Source organism: Sinocyclocheilus grahami, unplaced genomic scaffold, assembly GCF_001515645.1.
Source record: "Sinocyclocheilus grahami isolate Dianchi unplaced genomic scaffold, SAMN03320097.WGS_v1.1 scaffold1191.1, whole genome shotgun sequence".
NCBI lineage: Eukaryota > Metazoa > Chordata > Actinopteri > Cypriniformes > Cyprinidae > Sinocyclocheilus > Sinocyclocheilus grahami.
This window is the reverse complement of record NW_015506370.1, coordinates 234,136-243,784: the sequence shown is the minus strand read 5'-3', so window position 1 is coordinate 243,784 and position 9,649 is coordinate 234,136. Positions and strand designations below refer to the sequence as shown.

At 36.2% G+C, this 9,649-nt stretch overlaps 1 protein-coding gene across 3 annotated transcripts in view; it reads right to left on the bottom strand.

Annotated features, from left to right (window-relative positions):
• The window catches only part of LOC107567816 (zinc transporter Slc39a7-like), a 24,910-nt gene extending 24,221 nt beyond the window's left edge, over positions 1–689 (bottom strand). The window contains exon 1 of one of the 3 annotated variants that reach the window (XM_016253589.1): positions 544–689. The gene's annotated coding sequence lies outside the window, so the exon portion shown is untranslated. The remainder of the gene's footprint in view (positions 1–543) is intronic. The other 2 variants (XM_016253591.1, XM_016253592.1) reach the window with 2 other exon arrangements.
• Between the last annotated feature and the right edge of the window lie 8,960 nt (positions 690–9,649).

Here is a 9,649-nt window from a genome sequence, read left to right as displayed (position 1 = left end):
GGGTTTTAAGCAGGATTTGATGTATGATGTGTGTGTGGATATTAATGTGAGGGGACAATGTGAGTGATGTGTAAGTTTTAGGGGGAAATTAGTCTGGAAACCTATTTTCTGATCCACACTCCGGAGCAGGAGGTGGTAATGCACCAATACTCTGGAGGCCAACCGCCGTAGTAAAATAAGAAGAAGAAGAAGAAGAAGAAGAAGCGGACATGACGACAGCAGAGAGGACTCACACCTAACCAATCAGTAAACGCCATTTCCTTCAGGGCTGTGACTACTGGACACGGGTTATTAAGATCAGTTAAGTGTCCTTCAGCAGAGCTTAACGTGAAACAAGCCTGACTTCCTAACAGTGTTTCACCTCAGCTATCTCTGAAATCCCTCCGAGCAAACGACAGAAGCTTACTTAACCAGGTTCAACCCCCTGTTTCACAGTAGCCAGGCAACGCAGACGCAGACGCTAGCTCCAGCAACACTTCTCTGCTAATACAGCGAGCTATTGTTACAGTAGCAAACCCACGATCGCTCTCACAGAGTAAATACCTGCTGCTGCTGCTGCTGCTGCTGCTGTGTCACAGCACGACTCCCGTAGCGATACAATCCGCTAAAACACCGCTTATTCTGCGCAGTCGGTAAGATACAGACCAGCAGACGCGGCTCACTCTCCAACCGACGTGGCGTTTGGTCAACACACTGAAGTCCCGCGAGACTTTAGATCAGTGCGTTCCAAAGGGCGCAAAACAATGAAATAACGCGATATTGCAGTCACGCGCCAAGCCAGATGCGAATGCTGTACGTTAAATACTAGAGTTCAACCTATTTTTAAAATCTGTTCATCATTAGTATTATTTTAAAGGTATCTTTTTTTCGTTGCACATTTGGAGAGCGATGAATCAGAAAACTGTTTTCTGTGAGGCTCCAGGGGGCAGACTGCAGCACGAGCTTCTGCCTCGGAGTAAAAACAATCAAACAAACCAACATCAGGTTATTTCTGACATTTCGACTTTATATCCCACTATTACAACATCATGTCTAAATTGCTGCTTTATTTATTTTGATTGCATTTTTGTTTTGTAATTTCAACGTGATATGTCTCATTTATGACTTTATTTCTCATAATTGCGACTTTGTCACAGCATTTTTTTTAGATGTGTGACCCTGGAGCACAAAACCAGTCATAAGGGTTACATTATTGAGATGTATACATCATCTGAAAGCTGAATAAATCAGCTTTCCATTGATGTATGGCGTGTTAGGATAGGACAATATTTGGCCGAGATACAACTATTAGAAAATCTGGAATCTGAGGCTGCAAAAACATCTAAATATTGAGAAAATCATCTTTAAAGTTGTCTAAATGAAGTTCTTAGCAATGCATATTACTAATTAAAAATTAAGTTTTGATGTATTTACAGTAGGAAATGTACAAAATATTATAAAATATATCAAATTGCTTTGGAAATGTAATAGGTTACATATTACAAGTGACCCTAAATACAATAAGCAATGTAACTAAAATGTAATAAGTAATGTAACTGATTGCGATTACTTTTTTATTACGTTTCTAAAATCGTTTTCAACTGTTAATCATTTGCAAACATTTAAAGCTGACAGGGTTGACCTTACAGAACTCAACACTGATGTCAGACTTTCAAAATCCTTCATTGTTTGAATTAAGACTAGGTTACACTTTATTTTGAAAGACCAACTTTAGACATGCTACTAACTACAAGTAACTTTGTAACTACATGTCAACTAATTCTCATTAATTTGCAACTACATGTCTACTAACTCTCAGAGTAGACTGTTAGGTTAGGTTTAGGGTTAGTAGAATGAATCCTTCTTTGTTTGAATTAAGACTAGGTTACACTTTATTTTGAAAGACCAACTTTAGACATGCTACTAACTACAAGTAACTTTGTAACTACATGTCAACTAATGCTCATTAATTTGCAACTACATGTCTACTAACTCTCAGAGTAGACTGTTAGGTTAGGTTTAGGGTTAGTAGAATACGTTTCTCATAGTCAGTGTGTTGTATGTTGTGGACCCATCAAAATAAAGTGTTAGAGGATATTAAGCAGACAGTCTACTAATACTCCAATGACTGCTAGTTGACATGTAGTTGCAATGTTACTTACTGTTAGAAGAATATCTAAAGTGGACTGTCAAAATAAAGTGTTAACTAAGATTATAATAATTTAATTTTAAAGCACAGCCGCCACAAAATCAGACGTTAGCACCTCGTTTTACTTTGAGATCATTCAGAGGTTAAATACAGACTTAAAACCGTAACAAGAAACAGGGGGTAAAAATGACTTCAGCATCATATGATTTTTACACAGAGACTTTAGCAATATTTTTGCATTATATGACAACGGTGATCATTCAAAAATGGGGAAAAAGCACTTTAAGTTCTCCAAAGGTTGCACTCCTGTAACACAAGTAGTATTAAAGATACCTTAATGCCCTTTTAGATTCTGGGTCTTAACTTTTCTTTTGGCATCTTCAGTTTTAAGGCCCTGTATTGTTCTGTTCCAGAGATATTTGGGTCTCAATATGCCTCCAGGCGTAAATGGTTACAGTTTTTCTCAATTGCTTAAACATACTTGTCCACTCAGATTTCAATCACATTTTCAAAATGGTTAACACGGCGCTGAAACTAAAGCTCACTGGCCAAAATGATGACTTTTGTTTGCAAAATGCTCCAACACTGACAAAACATGCAACATAAACAAATACTTCCATCAAACACCACAACTTGTGTTCAAATTAATTTATTCTTTCAATCAAGCACTATACAATGGACCACAAAATACAAAACACAGCTATCAATATGAAATTACACTGTTCAAACTCAGAAGTGTTGAATATAGTTAAAAAACAAAAACAACGGAAAATTATGGCTGGGAAAATCTAAAAAAAAAAAAAAAAAAAGATTAATAAAGAGTTGAAATACTCATAACTTCACAACGAATGTTTTTCCTTGCGGTGTTGCAATGCACCTCCTTGCATGTCCAATCCATCAACAGCCCTCTCTCTCTTTAGCTGAAACCAGTCTTTCATTTAGTGCTTCAAGAAAAGTGATGAGCATGCTGTATTGAACTGATAGTGTGCATGTGTATCACTGGAGATGGCAGCACACATGGTGATATTGGCGCCCCTCTGACCTGACACTAAAACAGTGACCCTCTGCCCAATAAATGTTCCTCCCGCGTCTCCTCACTTTACAGGGTTTGAAGCTGGCTTCATCCACAATTTGTGATGTGCCCCTTCAGATTCAACTACATTATTCTCTGGAAAAAAAGCGAATTCATAGAGCAAATTATTCCAGTTGCATGGAACCGTATGCATTACAATAACAAATCATATCAAAATTGACATTATGTCAAACACATAAATGGGACTGATGAAACATCTGCATTACTGTAGACACAGTTTGTTCTGGCAATACAGTAAAGCTGACATACACAGTAGTTTACAGTAACATTGTCACTTATCGGTTGTCATTCTGAAAAATGCCTTGCAATAGATGTCACAGTGCTCCGACTCAGAATGGGTTGAACCCTTCGTCCAGCCTCTCTAAAGGACAAACTGTGACTGATGACATGGTCAATAATTATTGCCTGAAGTTCATTTGAATCTCGAGCTGCATGTTCTCCTTTTACAGTACTGCGGCTCCTCCACCATGCATGCAGACTCTTTCTCTGGCCCTCTGCCCGCTCTCTTACTCTGCTTCCATGCCTTTGGCCTCTTTGCTCCATACTTACAAATAACAGGACAGAGGTGGCATCTTTTGTAGAGGGATGAGGACTGATTGCTGACTGAAGAGTTATGCAAACGAGTTTCACACAGGTGCGTTAGAGATTCATAATTATGCAAGTACGTTCTATCAGCTGTGAATAGATGTTTTCCTTTTGTCCACAGTGAATCCAATAGAGTTTGGGGTCTTTCAGTGAGATCTGTGGTGACAAAGGGTGTGAAAAATGTGTGAAACGAATAAAAAAGTGTTAAGACATTTACAAGAGAAGACTTCTGCTGTGCTAAGAAGGTGATGATGAAGATCAAGTGGATCCCGTTTCATGAAGCGTGTCTTAGCAAATGAGAAAAACTGTAAATTGTGCATATTTTCAGTGGTCATTCTTTAATTTAAATACAAATGTAACTTTAAAATTGTAACTAGTTTCCAAATAAACATGTTCTTTTCTCTTTTTGGTCCTATAAGTGTGAGCAGCTCTGTTCAGCTGAGGATACTTCTCTGTAAGTAAGTAACAGAGACATTGAATTTATAATACATATTGTTAGATTTTTTTTTATTTAACACTAGAACTCTATTCTATTTCTATTCTATCTACTTGTTTTCTTTTTAATTATTATAAAAAAATATAATAATTGACCCTCTAACACTAACTCTATCTATTCTATTTCTTTTCTATCTACTTTTTATTCTGTTTATTTATTATAAAAATGTGTACTGCGTTAGACTTCCCGGGACTTGTCACAACAATATATATTGTTGCTCTTTTGTCACATTCTGTCCATTTTTGATTTTTACATAAACAATTGGACAACTCTAAACTCAATTGTGTATTTCAGATGCATCAAGTCCTACAACCTCATCCTCTGCAGAGAGAAACTGCCACTCAAACACACCAACATGATGGACTTAAAGGCATCTTAGAGGATTGTGAAGATATTTCACTGGAATTTAGTCTTCATCACATCTATTTTTTGTTTTTATTTTGTGTTTTACTTCTTTATTCAATTAAATTCAAGTTTATTTGTATAGCACTTTTTACGATACAAATCGTTGCAAAGCAACTTTACAGAAAATTAAGTTTCTACAATATTTAGTGGTAGCTTATCAGTGGTGTCTGTCAGTTAATGTGCGGAAAAATAAATTAAAGATGTAATCAAACAGACGATGAACACTATTAACAGCAATTATTATATGATGCAATCAAACTTATAGCAAAACTTGGTAGTTCTGTATGTTGTTTCAGGGTTGGCATCATCTGAGGTCCTCTGAGGGGTTGGCATCATCTCTTCTCAGGTGTTCTGGATCCAGACTGAAGCTTGTGTAAATCCTAGTTACCACGGGATGTTAATCCCAGCAGAAACAGAGAAACAAATAGAGAAATAATTAGCGTAGCTGCTGTTCCAACCAAGCAAAATTGATTTGTTTAACCCAAACTAAAGAATAAGTGTGCATTTGATCAGATATAACTGCAGTACAAGATTATGAGATGCATTATTTGAATGCTTGGCCAAAAGAGATGTGTCTTTAATCTAGATTTAAACAGAGAGAGTGTGTCTGAACCCCGAACGTTATCAGGAAGGCTATTCCAGAGTTTGGGAGAATGTTTTTTTATTGGTCTTATGAAGTATTCTAATTTGTTGAGATAGTGAATTGGTGGGTTTTTGTTAAATGTGAGCCAAAATCATCACAATTGATGGACTTAAAGGCATCTTAGAGGATTGTGAAGATATTTCACTGGAATTTAGTCTTCATCACATCTATTTTTTGTTTTTATTTTGTGTTTTACTTCTTTATTCAATTAAATTCAAGTTTATTTGTATAGCACTTTTCACGATACAAATCGTTGCAAAGCAACTTTACAGAAAATTAAGTTTCTACAATATTTAGTGGTAGCTTATCAGTGGTGACTGTCAGTTAATGTACAGAAAAATAAATTAAAGATGAACATACTTTCCAGAAGGCCAACAATTCACTAAAAAAAAATTTTCTATTGGTCTTTTGAAGTATTCTAATTTGTTGAGATAGTGAATTGGTGGGTTTTTGTTAAATGTGAGCCAAAATCATCACAATTAAAAGAACCAAAGACTTAAACTACTTCAGTCTGTGTGCATTGAATTTATTTAATACACAAGTTTCACAATTTGAGTTGAATTACTGAAATAAATGAACTTTTCCACGACATTCTAATTTATTGAGATGCACCTGTAGAGGCTACACTCTAAAAAAAAAGATGAATCATTACTGATTTTTTGGACTTCAGCCATCCAACTACACTGACTATCAACACACTATCAACAGGTAAATGATTTCTTTCTTAAAATGTCTATTATTTTCAACTTTTTAAACTGTAACTGGTTTCCTACCAATCATGTCTTGTTCCTCTTTTTAGTTTAAGAGAACATGTAAGTGCGACCAGCTCTGTTCAGTTAAGGATACTTCTTTCCCCATCTCCACTAAGTAACAAAGATATTGAATTTATGGTCAATATTGTTAGATTTTTTTATTTTTTTTACATAACATTGTGAAGTGCTCACATACTGCTTTTGGCCTTCATAAACATAGTTGTTTTTACAACAACAAATGGAAGGATTTCAGGCATTTCAGATGCTGTCACATCCTACAACCTCATCATCAGTTTTCTGTTTCTACTTTTGTTTTACTTCTTTAAGTATCTATTTATGTTCAGTGTCAGTTGTCATTTTCTAATGTATTCTGCTAATAACGGTTGTTGGATCACTGTCATTTTTGCTACAATTTCACATCATTAAATAAAATAAAAAATACCCAATTGACACAACATGTTGTTGTTGTTGTTGTTGTAAGACCAGGCAGATAGAGAGGTAAAAAAAACAATAGTAATAAATAATTTATTCAAATAATATTAATAAAACTAATATTAATGATATAAACATACTAATATTAATTAAAATAAACTATCATTAAAAATGTTATATTTAGCACCTTGAAGGGTCTATATAGAACTTTCAAAGCATGGTTCTTTATGGAACCCTTTAAAAAGGGTTCTATTTAGCACTAAAAAGGGTTCTGCTGTTGTTACAAGCTGAAGAACCCTTTTCTGGTACTGTTTAGAACCATTTTTCTTAAGAGTGTATAGTATGTGGAAAATAATGTGTTTTTTGAACCTTAAACCATGTAAACATTGCATTACACCATATACACAAACTAATGTTCTTTTTAGCAGCATCATATGACCCCTTTAACATGTCCCTCTTCCACTGACACAGTTCCAGCATGGGCCTGTGCCCGCATCTCCACTGCAGGATAGATGGTTCTGGGCCAGAACGATGGGTTCGACTCCAGCACTTGCTCTGGTCTGGAACGGATCCGGGGAGCGGAGAAATGCTGACGCTGTCTATGCCAGTCTCACTCAGCAGTGAAATAACATTGCACTGCATTGCTCTGCATGTCGAAATATACAAAAGTGTGGACAAGAGAGAATCAGTGTGTGAGACAACGGTTTTGGTTTCAACTTATCTCCAAAAAGGACAGATGAGGCAGCTGCCCGTATGCTGTAATCACTCCCGGGACTGTGAACCGCAGAACAGAAGTTATAGTCTGGAGGAAAAGCTTAGCAACTTCAAACTCTACTGGAATCAGATTCTGTTTCTCTGCCACACAGAGTTTTTTTCTGTCTCTGTAGAGAGTGTGCATATGTGCACTGGAGCACAGCCTCGTCTGCCCCCAGAGTCAAACACTTCTGCTGACTTTTGTAGTAAGTGACAGACACATCCAATCAATCATCCTGCCGTCCAGTCTGGCTGTTTTTTTCAGAAAGATCTTCTCCTTCAAGTTCAGAGCTCCTCTGCTCTGACCCCCGAGCCTCAGACGGGAGACGCCATTGTCCTGATGCTAATCCGTTCGATCACAGCCATCTGCCCGGCCGCCCCGTTCCCTGCGACCCTCGACCCGCCGGCCTCTCCTCATCCTCCAGCTGAGCGCCAGAGTTCAAGGTGACCAGCCGTCTCTCTCGGTGCCCATGATCACACGCTCCGCTCTTCTTCAGTTCTCAAACCAATCCAGTAAATGCTCTTTAGTTTAATCTGAATACTCCTAAACATTCTACTGCGCCTCAGCCCTAACTCTTTAGTCAGTCTTCATATACAGTGTCAAGGTTAAAGCAACACAGAAGAGATTTTGGCAATACTAGAGCAAGAGGCTTTTAAGAGCTTATATCTAACAAGACTGTGAGCAGCAGGTGTGAGGAGTCATTTACTGTTTATATGTTTTTCTTAATCAAAGAATTATGTGTAACAGTGCACACTGTAAAAAAAAATCCATAAAATTTATTGTAAAAAAAACGGCAGCTGTGGTTGCCGGAATTTTACTGTAAAAAATATGGTAGCAACGTTTTAGGATTTACGGTTTGAACTTAAATTTACAGTTAAATACCGTAATTTCATTAACTGATATAATGTTAATATACCAACCTATTGAAGTACTGAAATCTGTTTTGTAGCTTTGTAATACACTGATAACCACCAAATGCAGGAGGTGATGAGAAACCAAAGCCCATCTCAAGCAGCTTTTAAATAATAACATATATAGAAGCTGCACAGTGTGTCATTCACACAAACACTAAACACCATCACGGTAACACACATGAAACTGAAATAATGCAATAAACATTAATTTAACAACATTAGGTGTAACACACAACCCTAATATACAAAGCTGATAAGAAAAAACAAAAAAGAAACAGTTATTTAAACAAAAAACATCAAATTTGAAATGTAACGCAGGGAATTCTGGGAATGTCAATTTACGGTTATTCACTGTAAATTATACCTTTTCACTTCAAAAAATGGTATACTACCGTAAAATTAATGTCCAATACATATAATGTCCAATACAGTTTTTCACCGTATATAGTAGGGGAATTTACCGTTAACCATTTAACAGGTTTTTACTGTAGCATTTTTACAGTCTTTTACCGTTAAATTCACGGTCATTTTTTACAGTGTGGAATTGCAGGTAAAATACTACATTACTATGAAATCTCCAGAGGAGAAACAAGCAAGTCGTGCCAGAATGACTCTTTAGTGTCAGTTCTCATCATGGAGCACTATGAATGATAGAACTGAATCACTGTGTGCCTACTATTTGTCCTAAAAAGTATGTGAGATCAGAATACGTGTGTCCCGAAGCAGAGAGTGTTGAAAAGAGTATGTCTGAAGAGTCCTTCGGTGATGTTTGAAGTGTGGATCCGTGCATACTCGAACACAACCACAAACATCAATTTTAATAATAATAAATCACTACTAACACTGAAAATGTTCACAGACCGATGGTTAGCAATGACACCAGGAAAGGGTTTTGACTTTTCAATAATACATATCTCACGTGGTGAAAAATATTAGCTTAATGTTATGTGTGTTATATCCATCTGAAACAACATTGTGATACCAACATGCTTTTAGTTTTCTCTCCAACAAGGTAAGAAGAATTGTTGAAGTAGTTGTAAATTCAATTGAATAAATTGTGTATGAGTGTGTATATGAGAAAGTCAACTGAAAGGATGATAGACAGGCCATTTTACGGTGTAATATAAGTAGAAAGAACTGGACACAGCATTCTCTGTGTGCTCTCAAGACACTTTTTTTTGTAAATTATTTATCCATTGTTTTTATTCAGTTGTCATTCACAATGTTTAATGGGATTATAGTTCTTTCCCTCATGAAAATAAAATAAAAAAATGTGCCTTTGTCATGTTGTCTAATTTTCAAAAAATAAAATAAAGAATTGATTCTGATTCCCATTAGAAAACTTTACCCAAGCAGCATTTTTACTGTATATCTGAACCGTTCTAGTCTTACAGCACGATCTTCTAAAGGATGTGAATGGTTATGTAAGTTTAGATATTTATTTTAA